Here is a 15,451-nt window from a genome sequence, read left to right as displayed (position 1 = left end):
GCATGGGTTTCTAGACTAGAATCAGAAAGGCAAGAATCGACCTCAGGGACATTTGTCAATACAAATGTGTATGGGACACACTCCGGTGGGAGGTTAACTGTATTTCTTCTCTTAGGCATACTTCTCCCACACTTGTCCCCCCCAGCTGTTGTATTCTGGCTACCAGTATTTGGTGGGGATGGATGTGCTACTGGTGCTGGCAATGATGGTAAGTTGAGGGATGGTGCCTTCTGTGGCAGAGTAGCTGATGTGTTTTGTACAGAAACCATTGGCCCATTTCCCCCTATGCTAGCTGTACCCGCAACCCCTGTTGCATTATTGCCAGTAGTGGGACTCTTATGTGTGTTAGTCCGGGTTATGTGTGAATCTAGGAGGCCCCCTAATCTAGAAACCTCTTGGGTAACCTGGTCTAACTTGACGGCAAGAGGTCTAATCATGAGTTCTAATTTTGACTCAATGATACTTGCCAAGAGCTCAATGTGGGCAGGGAGCAAATTATTCAACTCAGCGTTATTTGTGGATTCTGATGAACTTCCGGAACTGGTTGATGTAGTCCCTGTCTTTTTTGACTTCCGGCCCACCACCCACTTGACAGGTGCCTTCCTACATGCCCGCACAACTCTTCGAACAGGTGATTGTGGTGGTGAAGGCCTAGGAGAAGGTGTCAGGGTCAAACACAGGGTAGGATCGGTTATAACTTCCCGCTCTTCCTGTGACACTGCCATTGATACGTCATTAGTGTCAATAACAATAGGATCTTCCGTACAGCTATCCGCCTGAACTGTAGGAGCTGAGGGCGAACTCGGCCTTGTAGGTGAAGCTATTGGACTTACCCTATTTAAAGAGAGTCGCCTTTCTTTGTTAATCTTACTAACCACCTTCACAAGATAATTATCCATTGTCCTTGTCTCATTCACTGTCGATGGTTTTGCTGATCTAAGTTTCCACATTTTAAAGGCACTTCAGCTAACAGACACAGGTGCTGTTAAAAGATAATGTCTCACCCGGGAAGTTCTTATAGTTCGATATCGTTGATAAGGACCAAGAAACAATAAAATAAAATACAAGTTATATTATCTAACAGTTTTTGTAGGATCCGGGAGAAAAGGGCCAAAGTGCGTGGCCCAGCCCAGCCTCTTCTGGCCTCTGACGGCCGCAGACGGCCCCGCCCTTGTCCCGCCCTTGTCCCGGGCTTCTCCCAGGCGCACCCGCGTGCGTCCCGCGGGACGAGGAATCAAGGGAGCCTTTATGCGCCTCCAGGCGCTTCCAGGTCGCGTCAGCGGCGTCCTTGCCGCGATGTGGCTGCTGGGGATTGTAGTGCAGAAGGCCCGGCGGAGCCAAGCCCGGCCAGACCATGAGCGGAGCTAAGCCCGGCCCACAAGCACCACACCGAGGAACAGGGGATCGGCGGAGACAAGCCCGGCCAGGGAAACACAGCGGAGCCAAGTCCGGCCCTCAGCAACACTCCAGGTCAGCAAAAAATGGCTGAATACACCCACACTCCACCTATGGAATGCCTTCCCAGGACAGAGTAAAGCTGAGCCATGACTTGCGCTGCCTTGCAGTCCTCCAGATTTATTCATCCATGCAGGGCCACACAAGGTGGCCTTGGGGGACTTGGTAAGCTCATTCTAGGTTTTGCATCACCCTGTGTCCCCATGTGTCTCGCAAGGGCGACTCAAAACCTTGATAAATCTGGGCCTTCATATGTGTAAAATGTGTATATTGCACACTGTTAAGCATAGCCCAACTCATCCTTTATACAATATATTTGTTAAGATGAATTCCAGCTCAACCTGCATGCAGCATCTTGTCCCCAATCACAATGAACTACAGCTGTGTAGTTTAAGATGTCCAAATTTAGAATGTATTTTCCATATTTTTCTTCCCACACATTGTTTTGGTGCAGGTCGAATATTCTGGAAGCCTTTAAGCAGATTTACTAACGTTTTGAGTCAGTGTTATGTCACTTTTAGGTTGCAACCCTGATGCAAAAACCTTTTTGGTGTTTACTAAGCCACACAAAGCCACTTTGCTTTACCTTGCATTAGGAATGCATTCCAAAGTTGGAGCCTGGGTTTTCCTATGCAACCACGCATGGGGTTTGGTCCGTTCCCAGATTCACAAAGACTTGTAAACCTGGAATCCTTCAAAAAGCAGTGCCTCCCTATAGCAGGTGTAACGAGGAGAAATATCTTCACTTCTCCTTCTGGCACATGCATCAAGGAAGGCTTTTGCGATTCCTTAATTGCGATAATTAAAGAATCGCTATTGAGGAATCGTAAAAGCCTATGCATTGTAGGAATCGCTATAAAAATAGAGATTCCTAAACATTCCTTAATTGTGACTCACAAATTGTGAGTCGCAATTAAGGAATGGCTTTCCATTCATTCCTATGGGACTACAGGCCCATAGGAAAGAATAGGAATTGCATGCGCAATTAGCGAGCACCCATTAGCTACTCGCAAATTGCGGATGCAATTTCAAGGGTGCAAGGGTGTCAAAAGGACACCCTGGTGCACCCCTGGAATTGTAATGTGCACCCATGTTGCGCACACACATGCCCCAGGGGCATATGTGTGTGTGTAACATGGGACTTTGAAAAATGCACTTAGGTGCATTTTTCGAAGCAATCGCAATTTACCATCACCTTTCATTTGACGGTAAATTGCGATTCTTAATTGCGAAATCGCAATTTTTTTTAACTTTATTGCATTGTATTTAACGTATCGCAAATTAAAATTCCTTAAATGCAATCACAATTAAATTAATTGCAATTTTGCGATTCCTTAAATTGCAATTTTTGCATTTGGGATGATCCATCCCGAATGCAAAAATACCGGTCGCAAAGGGGAAGATTCTGAGAGTCTGCCCGTTTGCGACCGTTTTTTCCTTTGATGCATGTGGGCCCTTGTAACTTTATCTTTCTATGTGTGTTGCGTTCTGAAGTAGACATAGAAAGAGGAAAATGCCTTTAAGGATAATTTTTGTGCAGGAAGGTGTCCCTTCCTGCATAAAATCAATCTTGACTGTAATGAAGGCACCGCCTGGTTCGGCACTTGGTAACCACTATTGTGCCAGAGTAAGAGCTGAAGAGCCTCATATTCAAGCATATATGGCACTTTTCAGGTTTCTCCCACAGCACAGCAACTTGTCTCACTGCTCTGAGTTGAGTAAATTGAAAGGACATCTGCCATCTAGTATTTTCTGTTTCCTCAGGGCCTGCACCATAACTCCAAACAGTCTTGCAAGGGTTAGCCGCATGGGGAACTACTTCCTTGCCGTTTCTCCAGAAGTCCTAGCTCTGTCATCTCATCTACCACACTCTCCAGCCACGCCCACCCCTGTGGTCACTTGCACCTTCCTTATCCCTCTTTTTATGTAACCAATGCTGCTACATCAACCATCCACCTCCCTTTCATCTCTTATATTACTGTTTCCCGCTTTAGCGTGCATTGCTGTGTTTTTTTTTACGTACCTAGGTTCCTGCTACATGCATTCATGCAGTTGCAAAGACATTAACACTGGTTGGGGAAGAGTTTTAAAAAAGCAGCACGTTTTAATAAGGCTGCCTTCATTAAGGGCACATAGCACTGTGATAGATGTAGCCCTTGCATCTTTCATTTCGATTCTTAATCTTCATTTAGCACTCGAATATTCATCAATTTCCAATGAGGTACTTGGGTTTCATTTAAATAATTAGTATATGCTAACATGCAGTGTCATAAGCTGTTTGCCTTGCGCAGCATTCGCTGAAATGCTACACGCGTCACAAATCATACCCTTCTCTGCCATCTCTGCATTCATTGTGTCCACCTCTAATGCACAGTGTTCATTATTCTTATGGTGTTTATTTTTTTTTAACACTTCCATCTGTATTTATCCATATTTATTTTTTTCTAATTGTATCTGTTTATTCATATTTATTTTGTGTTTTGTTTAAACGTGATTCTGAAACTAGTATATTGCCACAGTTGTATAATCAATAAGCATTCACTCATATCTGAATGCCTGACAGGTTTCAGTGCCATGAATACTCATAACTGATAAATCAACTGACTTATGTAAGAACATGCACATTTTACTATACCCTATGTGAATATTTACAGCTGTTTAGGTTTCATAAGGAAACTATCTCCCTTTTTTAATTAAAAACCAAAGGAGTGCTTGCAATTTTCAACACTCCGTCCATCATCCCCTTTGGTTTTGCTTTGTTCGCCCTAAGTTGGCAGGGTATGCCCAGACATGGGTCCCTTGCTCACTTTGCCACTGGATTCAAGCTAGCCTGGCTGAAGATTGCTGATTAGCCAGAAACCGGTCCCAGGATGCTTGTTTCCGGTCCAGGGAAGACATGGCTTGGTAGTTCGGGCTGGACTGTTCCCATGAGGCACAGGGTCAGGCTGATTTCCATATGGCTATGTCTGAACTGGGGTGGTGGAGTGAGCTAAAGAAAGATGATGGATTAAACCCAGATCAGTTGACTGGGGGTGAGTGCTTGCAATGTTCAACACTCCGTCCATCATCCCCTTTGGTTTCCCTTTTTTAATTACCATAGCTTTCTAATCACACAAACATTGGCAGCCATGACTGACAACATTTAGAATCACTCAAAAAATTACCTCAATTCCATTTTATCCGTTTTTAATTCTATAGCACGTTGGTCATGCACCAGAGAAGTGTCTTAGACATTTAAATAGTTCTTCTACCAGCCCCATGTTGGATACTACGGGGCAGATTTACAATTCTTTCACGCAATGCAGCAAGGCAACTTGATGCCCTGTGTTGCATTAAAGGGAGAGGGCAGAAATCTTCCATATTTACAAAGATATGAAGCCTTTCTCCTCTCTTCAAGTGCTATCACACTGAGTGCTGACTAGTGCAAAATAAGGTACCCTTGCACCTTAGAGTAACAGGCAGGATTGTTTTTGTGCAGGAAGAGACACCTTCCTCTACAAAAACGAGCCTTAGAGGCATATTCCTATTTCTATGTATGTTACAGAATACAGCATATCGAGGACAGAGAAATTAACGAGGAGAACTAAAGATATTTCTGCTTGGTACACCTCTGTCAGGCAGGCGTACCATTCTGGCGCAAACCAATGTTTATATTTCTTTGTAAATTTGGGTATGCGTCAAAATAAATAAGTGAATGCATGGGAACATCAAAGCTCCACCTATTCAATGTCTACCTGACACAAAGTAACGTAAGGAATCTGTATGCTCTGCGTTGCTTTACTTTATATTTAATAAACCAATCAAAGCCACACAAATTGGCTTTGCGTGGCTTAGTAAATGCCAGCTAAGGGCTTGTGTTGCCTTAAAATTCGCCACACACAATTTTGCCTCAACATGTTTAAAAGTTACACACCCACAAGCAGAGAGATCACTCTTAGGGGCAAACTCCTCACAGGAAGGTAATACTAAAGTAAACATCATTGTACAGAACCATCAATCTCAAGCCTGGAGAAACCGAGAAGTAGCATGTCCATGGCCAGATCAAAAAGAAATAAATTGCAGTTTTGCTGTGATGGCTGTTTCCATGGTTCACGTATTCCAAGGTAAAGGAGGTACTATTGTGTCTCAAAACACAAATGACAACCTTCTCTAGGGCTAGGAGACTAGGGAAAGAAGGCCATTTGTATCTCAAGAACATCTTATGAAGAATGTGAGGTGGTAGACTACAGACCAGGAGCAGTACCTTACATTATGCCCTGGGGGCACAACAGGTGTATGTGCCCGCTTGTGCACCTCCGGGGCACATGGTATTACAGAGGGGGCAACAGACGCTGTGCAGCCCCTTTGGTAATACTGATAGTGCTGACGCACATGTTGCACCAGTGCTGTCATAAAAGGGCATTCCACCACTTGCATAAGGGCATGGCCCCACGAAAATGAGGGAATTAATTTGCCCCTGCACAGTCCTATGGACACAGGTGTAGAGGAAAAACATGCCCTCAGTATGCCTCCTAAAGACAGGCCTCTGGTGGAGAGAAAGGGGATCCCATGGACACCCCAGGCACCCCCTTGCAGGTGGGTGCATCCACTCACTGCACCTGCGTGCAAGAGGATCTCTCTGTCCTCTTCAAAGAGCCGGCAGATTGCTGCCTGCACCGTGGAACACGGAGGAGCTTTTAAACAGCTGCTCCGTATTTCATTTAAATGAGCTGCTCCGAGGGCAGCGCGATTTCACAGCTACCACGGGAGAAGTGCATTTTTTGTAATATGGCGCACTCCCATTGTTTGTTGTTGGCGCATCTTTTGAACGGTACACCATGTAGCAAACAGGGAAAGTGCGCCATATTCATAATACAGCCTCCGATGAGAACCCTGAGGATACAGAGAGGGGTGCCCTAAAATTCACACCGATAAACAGACTCCTCCTCCATTTATATGTATTTCATACAGATGCCACACTACTGCTTCCTCTGAAATCATAACCACTGGCCACAGTCATCTTATTTAGCAGAATACCATCCACAAGAGAGGTGAAAAGAAGAGGATTGATATTAAAGTCAAATTAAGCTTGAACCATCCACTCCACCATCTAGGATGTGGTAAAAACGAAGGGGGCGATTCACAGAACTAATCTGAGACTAAATCTTAAACTTACTACTTTTAGTATTCCCAGAAGACATTTAGTAGTAGTAAAGTTAGGATTTTGTCTTAAGTTAGGATTTTGTCTTAAGTTAGGATTTTGTCTTAAGTTAAACTTAAGTTTGTTTTAAGTTTTGGTCTTAAAACAAAATCCTAATTTAGGACAAAATCCTAATTTAAGACAAAATCCTAACTTTACTACTACTAAATGCAAGTCAATTAGTTTATTTGTTACGGAACTCCAACGGAGGTCCACAAAAATACACCAATACAATAAAAGAAACATGCTTTATAACAAATACAAAAATCTGCCTTAAGCAATCAGCAAAACATTACACATATCAACTGAACTAAAAATCAGAAATTCTAATAAATAGCCAGAAATGTTTTTAAAAATTGAAATATTCTATGACAGATCATTTCATTAGGAGTGGACAACACAAAAGATCGGGCCTCCTCAGCGGAACGAATATTACATTTAATAAAAGAGGGTCTCAAAAACATACGCCTTGCCCTTAAGAGTTCTGGACACACAAATAGCACATGATTGAGATCCTGTATTTGGGAGCGGCACAGTTCACAAATTCTCTCCTCTCTAGGAGTTTTTTTCCAAATGCCCGTTACGTCTCTCAAGGGCAACAGGTTAGTTCTTAAAAGAAGTATTAACCTTCTGATGCCATGTGGAACATTCCATGAGAGATAGGGCTGGGGTCCGCTACCCGTTGCACTCACAAGGATCACCTCGTTACGAACTTTAGGATGACTTAAAGCTATATCTCTTGCTGTACTAATCGTGCTTACAAACGTCTTTAAAAAAGACTTCAGTACAGGCTTACTACTAAATGCCTTCTGTGAATACCAAAAGTAGTAAATTTAGGATTTGTCTCAGATTAGTTCTGTGAATCGGCCCGAAGGTTGGAAGTGAGTGCGATCACAGCTAGAGTTGGCAGCTGCAGGAAATTTACCCAGGCAGTGAAAAAGTGTCAATAGAAATGAAGATCAAGGACAAATGGACAAACAACAAAAGGGAACAGTACCGGAGTTGTAACAAATGACCAGTGTGTGAACAGCCAAACTCCAGGAACCAAAGGCGGAATCACAAAAATCTTCTAGTCTGAAACCAAAATCATTCTGTGAAACATTGCACCATGTGAATCAAAGTGTGTGATCTGGATTTCAGGACCCTGGCACAAACTTTTTAGATAATCGGCTTGCAGGACATATGGACACTCAAACCTTGGGATAAGCCGACCATGCAAAATCCCACAAACATGTATACGTATAACACAGGAGAGAAAGCCGGGTGGCTTACGATTAAGTAGACAATTTCATTGACACAATCAAATAAGAGACATCTAGTAAAGCAAAATAATCAATCAATATCCAACTCCTAGCTGGACACATTTTATGAACAATTTATATCTATGCAAAGACCAAAAATACCAGCCAATTGTCACAGCTATTATCCTAGTCAGTAAAATCATAAATCTTTTCCCCAATCTGAAGACAGAATCAGCAGCGGCCGGCATGACTCGTGGGTAGTGGGCGGGCAGTTGCGGAGGGGGAGGGGGGTTGCGCGGGTGGTTGTGATTGTGGGAGGGAGGGGAAAAAAATCACTTACGTTGCCGCCGCACGGTCCCACGTCGCTGCTCCTGCTCTACTGCTTCCAATTTAAGGAACAGGAAGCAGGCAGCCAGGCTCCCTCTACTAAGCCAATCACAATACTGCAATTGCAGCGTAGTGATTGGTCTAAGAGGCGTGACACAGCGCTCAACCAGGGGCTGTAGGGGTGGCCCTGTTCTTCATACAGGCTGCATTGCATTGAAGCCAGCATGGAGAAGTGGGAAAGTGTGCAGGACTGGTTTTGGTGGCCCGAGAGGGGCGACCAAACACTCACTGGACACTTTTAGGAGTGGGCAAACCACTCCTCAGTTAGCAAAAGCCAACAAACATAAAATTATACTGAAAGTTAGTATCATTTTATGTTTTTCCTTCTGCGCTGCTTGAAAGCAGTGGGACGACGCTCCTCCGCCATAGCTGAGGAGCTGCCCCTGGACAGAATATGTGGCACTCTTATTTACACAGTGGGAAAATAAAGAGGGGGTGAAAAACAGTATCAAACTCGGGGTAATACTTTAAATAGATCGGGTCAAGCTACAAAAAAAGTCGCAATTGTAACAATGAACCTTTTGTTTCGAATTACAGCTCCTAGGAGGCAGGAGGCAGGATTATGACAAAATACAACATTAGACTAGTCAATATTGTGATCAAACAACTAAATGAATAACATTCTTGAATTGTGGGGTGATGACTATAGGTCAATCTATATAGATTTCTAAGGCAATAATTGAAGCACCTCATAAATAGAGCAGCAATAGACCATCTGGTGAGATGTGTCAGACAGTGTATGGGAGATTTGGTCAGCTCAGCTCTATGAAAATATCTCAAATTAGAATCAAGAAAGAGACATCAGCAAAAAGCTGATTAGCTGTCTGGAGAAGACAGAATAGGCTCTAGGACGGAAAAGTCAATTGTCTAAGAAAAATAATCCTTGCTGCTAAAATCATTACTTCCCATGGTGAGGAAAAGCAGCTCCATTCAAGCAGCCCGGCAGAGAAAGAGATACAATCAGATCTCCTAGTTTGACCACGAATGCAAGAAGCAAATACACAAACCGCAGATAGCCCTGAAAACCAACACAGCAGGCTAAGGAAATATAAACCATCAGAAACTAGTGCAAACTGCTAAAGGAAACAAATGTAGTTTAAGAAAAGAAATGGCAGTTTTTTTACAAAGTGCTTAAGATGAAAACAGTATATGGTTCCTAACTTAGAAGCATACATTTCTAAAAATAAATGGGTCAATTTCTTCTGAGGCGCCCCCCACATCTCTGCCAATGCTGCTATAGCCTTTGAAGGGGAGTAGAGACAGGAGCACAAAAGAATGACTACACGAGTCCTAGGAGGAGATGACAGGAAAGTATAAAGGGATCAGCGCGAATGGCCCTGAAAGAAGGAGAAGATTGAGGTGAAAAGGAAGGAAAAAACTCTGACGTGTTTTAAAGACATTTTAAACAAAATCATGACTCAGCTGAGGCATAATATAGACCTCCAGACGTTTGTAATCGCCTCAGTACATGATGTCTTCCTAAGCTGTACATTTCATACACTGCAATCCATAGAGAACTATCCTGATGCGTGTCTTCAGTGCAGTTGTGTGGGTTGGAACACCACGATATTGTTGAGGGTCTCATGATCTGTGACAAGATTGGTCTGGTCATCACGTCTCTGTTGAGTCAAGATAGTAGAGTGATTGCCCTTCTGTGGAATTCTACTGTTTTTTTAGATCGGGAAGGGCCTGATTAAAAGTGCATGATGTAACCTCTGCCACACTGATGGTCATCCAACTGGCAGGTCAAAATTGTTTGACTATGCAGTAACAGTGGTGTTACCATCTTTGAGATGGTCATCAGAATCAACTCTAAATCGAGTCTCTAACGGCCCCATGCATCAACCTATTTAGGAAGTGCAAACGGTGCGAATCGGTAAATTCAACCGTTTGCGATTCCTAAATAGGTTTTTGGGATGCATCAAACAGTTTTGGGACAATCGCTATTTTTAGCGAATTCCTAAAATGCGATCGCTTTTAAGGAATTGCAAATTTGCGATTCCTTAAAAGCAATGCATGATTGCTTTTAAAATTGCGAATTCGCAATTAGGGGGTGCAAATTACCACAAGGGTGAACCTCGTGGTAATTTGCGAAAAAGTATTAAAATGCTCAAATTAGCATTTTAAACACTTTCATGTTACAGACACACATGTCCTTAGGACATGTGTGTGTGAAACATGCACTTTAAAATACATTTCAGGGGTGCAGGGGGGGTCCTTTGGACCCCCCCTGCACCCATGGAATGCATTAACGTTTTGCGAATCGCTAATTGAAATTCGCAAAATGTCAATGCCTTCCCATTGATTCCTATGGGCCTTTTGGCCCATAGGAATCAATGGGAATTGCGAAATCGCAAATTAGAATTTGCATAATATTTGCGATTCGGTAAAAATTGCGATTTTTACCGAATCGCAAAAATTATGCGAATAAATTGATGCATCCCGTTTTGCGATTCCTTATTTGCGATTCCCTAATTTTCGCAAATAAGGAATCGCAAAACCGGACTTTGATGCATGTGGCCGTAAGTCCCCTCAAAAGAGGTGTTCTTTTCTTGCGTGTCTTAGAGTCCCACCAGCACCAACTTTCCTGTGCTGCTTAAGGGCTGTACTTACATCAATCATGAAATGGACCACAGGACCTGTTTGGTGGTGTTAGATGCTAGTTCTGAGCACTTCAAATAAGTAGTATTTAGAACATTTAAAAGTGGGACGCCTATCTGGTATGAGATAGTGTCTATTTGTGGATCGAGCAATAATGTATATGACATGAACTCGTTTTTCATAACTCAAACTACTACTCAAACTATCGACTACAGAAACATTGTCCTACCACAGTATCATGACCAAAGTATTGAAGACCAAAATATCAAGAAGGTAAGTGCATATTAGTAAACATATATTTACTATTCTTAACTCCACAGCTAGCTGGCTTCCAAACCACATGGCACAGCTGGCTATGTGATCATATAAAGGATGTTGTTTTTATTTAAGGCAGACATACTCACCTTGTCAAAGGGTCAGAACACGGATATATAAAAAGTGAGCCTATTGGCTCAATGAAGGATTGAGTATCATAATGTGTTGTTGGAATTGCCACATTCTGGATGCCTGAGAAGAGGCCCTAGCCAGGCAGAACCTACCACTCCTGTCAGGGGTGGGTGATTACACTGACTGTATAACCTGAGCTCACCCTTAGGTAGCTTGGCACTGAGCAGTCAGGCTTATCACAGAGGCAATGTGAAAAGCATTGACACAGCACTCATTCACAATAAATAAACTGAGTGTGACAAAAGAGAGTTCACAAGTGATGTATGTAAATAATGTTTGTTTTCAGCACACACAATAATCAACACAGCATGAGCATCATGTATTTCTGGTCACGAACTGCACTCTTATAACATTTTTCACCCCAAAAATTACAGCCAAAATAACAACTACAAGAGAGCCCTGCACTCCAGGTGAAGAGGATAGAGCTACAGCTAGGAATATTTAAAGAAACTGATAATCTCCCCTGGGGTAAAGGATATAATGAACCACGAGATTTAGAGTTTTATAATGTTGCTAGGCAGCTGCAGCACTTCCTGGAGCTCCCTACAACACAAAAAAGCTTGGTGGTGCCCCTGCCACTTCTAGGGGCGCCACTAGGCTCAGAAAAATCATGAAAAGCCCTTTCACAACATTATGGGCTGTTCCTTGCTTGGAGCAGTGAATATTAGATGAACTGCTCCTGCAGCTCTTCTGATTTTCATTTATTCTTTTTTAGGTAAATTTTGGGTATTCAGGTGCTCAAATGGGGCACCCACGTCTTTCATATATGCTGAGTGCCCCTGGGAGTGCTCAAGGTCTACTGACTTCTTGCAAGCAGCTCCATAGGTAGCACAAAAGTCAGCAACCCTTATTATTCAGTTTTAAACAGGGGTGCCTGCATGCCCACCAGGAGCACCTCATAGCATTTTTCATATTGGGGTCTGCAAGGGGGCGTCTCAAGCCCCCACAGCCTCACCCACTTCCCTGCAAGCACCCATCACAGTTGCGGCAGGGGCTGGCATTGCTCCCACTCCTCTATAGCAGTTTTGCTTTGCTACTGACCAGCGGAAGCAGATCTAAGTTGCCCTGCCCACAAGAGCACAGGAATGGAAAAAAATGCGTGCCGCCTCCCAGCAGCAAACTTTATGTGCCGAGTGTTGGGGTCCCCAGAACACCACAATGTGGGCAGCCTATGGAGATGGGATCCCATGGTATATGGTGTGGACCGCGGTTGGTGCCATACACCCTCCCCATTTATGTTTATTGTCCTTGGGAGCCATCAAATATGTTTATGGGCTCAGGGAGGCTAGGGGTGGCAGGCTGCATGCCATCTCCCCTTTATTTTAAAGCCAACCATGGGGTGGGGTTCCTGGGACCTCAATGAGGCTTGGGGAGAGGTCCACGTGCCAAAACATTCCAAACAAAGTCTCATCCACCTCAGCAAAGTTTCAATGTGAACTGTCTAGTAGAGAATGTGAAAAGGAGGATTCTAAGACATGTTTTACCCATGCAATTTCCAATAGGAAAATTAGACACAGCTACAGTCAAAATGGCTAAATAGAATAACACAAACTTTGGAAGAAAGTTAGATCTTTAATTAGAAAGCATGCTTTTGAGATTTGGTGTAAGTAATTTTTGAGAAAATAAGGTTCAAAATGTCTTTATATTCCAATCTGTGGGAAATCTGCGGGACCAACATATCAAAAGATGAGATCTGATTGGCTGCCACAACATCAACCGAGATGTTGCCGCAGTAATTTTAGTGATCAGGGACTCAGTCCCCATTTCCTAAAAAAAAGTATTTAAAAAAATCGTACAGGGATTATGGTAGCGATACTCTGACCCCCTAGGCCTGCTGCCAGAGGGACACCGAAGGGCAAAATTGCATTTGTTTAACTGGTACTGCAATTCACTGCTTATACCTTCACTTATTAGCTCACTCATGACATGCTGAATTACAGCATTTATAACATCACTAATGGCATCTGAAATAACATGATTTATTACAGTGCTGTGTAATGCAGGGATGCAGTTATAGTCACTTCATTGGGCGAGATATAGTTACTACAGTTAATTATAACTAGAGAATGTCATGTTTTTTTTAGTTTAGAATGTTATGTTGTTAGTGTCATTTCCAGATAACTATATCATCACTTGAACCTTTGCTTTTCCCAATGATTATACATGTCTGACTGTTTGTGTGTGTGTATATACATTCAAGGTATATATATAGGGGGTTGAGTAAAGTAAATCTATACATAGCAATACATTCTTACCTTGTCCATATTTTGGTACATTTTATTTTGCCCATGAAAGTCTGGTAGCACAATATGATGGAGTTGATATCAAGGTGAAATAGCACTCAAAGTATGGTGAAGGGTATTAAGGACGATACTTCCATTTAAGTACATGGAGAGGAACATTTTTGATGGTTGAATAACATTTGCTGTTGGGTTACTCATTCAAAATCCATGAGAAGCCTTTTCAGGGATCATTTGCTGAAGATAATACAAAGTAATTTCACACCCGCCTGATGAGGTTGAAAAGAGTGGCATATTTTTTAAAAGGGTAACACTTCATACATCAGTATGAAGCACTGTAAATAATGGGTTTGTCAAATACTGCAGAGTGCTAAATGTACTAAATCGGATCTCTCAATTGTGGTTCAGACATATGAAATGATCCAGATTGTAGAGTTTAGCAGCAAATATTTAACTCGCTGAGCTATTTCTTCATACCTGGAAACATTTTCTAGAAAATATACAGGGGTGTCTACTTGATGCACATTTGAGCAGCTGTTAGGTGACCTCATGCCATGTGTAATGCTATTAGATATTCTCAGCTTTTCCACACCTTCCATTCAGGACTTTGTAGTTTCATTTGTTTTACAAGGGAAGCATCCTTAGTAATCCGAGCATGGTACGTGTAATTGGCAAAGAAGCCATCTCTAGCTGACGTTGACCTGGAAAATCATACATGACATGAAGATACCTGGTAGAAATGAACAATATGTTCCATGTCAAAGCTGATCAAGCAGTCTAACCAGTCTTGCTTACTTTTCTGTGATCTGTAGTTTTCCATCATTAGCAGCCATGCATACCTACAAAATTACTGTATTTAAATTGCATTCATTTTCCATGCTACCTCATAACAAACGTGTAGACGCATGTCACGTAGCACGCTCTACGCCTGATCTGAACTTTCAGCCAATAACATTTTCCATCCTGTAATTTTTTAATATCCTAAAAAGTTTACAGTGAAACTGCAGTATCAGACATGCATCATCTCCCAGCTGTGATACTCCCCATATACTCCAGGCAGGACTGCACTGTTCATCGAGCATTGTGCACACTATGAAAAATCCTTATGTATGCATTGACTAGTCAGAGGTGGGCGAGCCAACCCATTCACAGGCATAGTCGCGACAGATCTGAGCCAAGGGTGGGCTCTAGCTCTAAGAGCCTGTGAATGAGACCAGCCTGAAAAAATTTGGCATGTAAATCATGCAGCAAAGATCATGTTAGAATATGGTATGGGGACTTCAAAATTCCAAAAAGTGTATTTCTCGCACATATGGAAGTGTTTCCCCTTAGTACATCAGATTTGACAAGTAACAAGTAAATATGAGAGGTTTTAAACATGAACTGAGAAACATTCCTGCCTGAGCCCTGATGACAATACTATTAGTGAACTAAGAGGCAGGTCAGTTGTCATGTGTACACCCTACCGTGGCCTAGATTCTTATTATGGATGAAGCACCTTCATAGTCTATTAACTCAAACACGAAAGAGGTTTTTGTACAGCGCTCATACAAGCTCATGTATTTGAAGGTGTTCTCTTATGTAATAATGAGCAAACGCGGGCTTGATGAAAGAAGGTATGTGCCTCGGATCATAGAATTAGGTCAAGCAGGGAACCCAGGATTGATCTCAGATTTGCCAGTTTCATACTGTGCAATTCAGCCACCAGCCAGATATCGCTCTCAGACTTCAAAGGTTAATGAGTTGTCTTTACCTGTTGGCAAAATAGGTTAGAGAGTGGGTTGGCAGAATCAATGCCTTTTTGCTGCAGTTTTACTTAGTGAGAACCTTGCGCAAACACATGAGTGCTTCACAACAAACACAGACCAGTTGCATGTGTTTTTTTGGTACATTGAGATTTA

The sequence above is a fragment of the Lissotriton vulgaris genome, chromosome 7 (assembly GCF_964263255.1).
Source record: "Lissotriton vulgaris chromosome 7, aLisVul1.2, whole genome shotgun sequence".
NCBI lineage: Eukaryota > Metazoa > Chordata > Amphibia > Caudata > Salamandridae > Lissotriton > Lissotriton vulgaris.
This window is presented reverse-complemented; position numbering follows the sequence as displayed.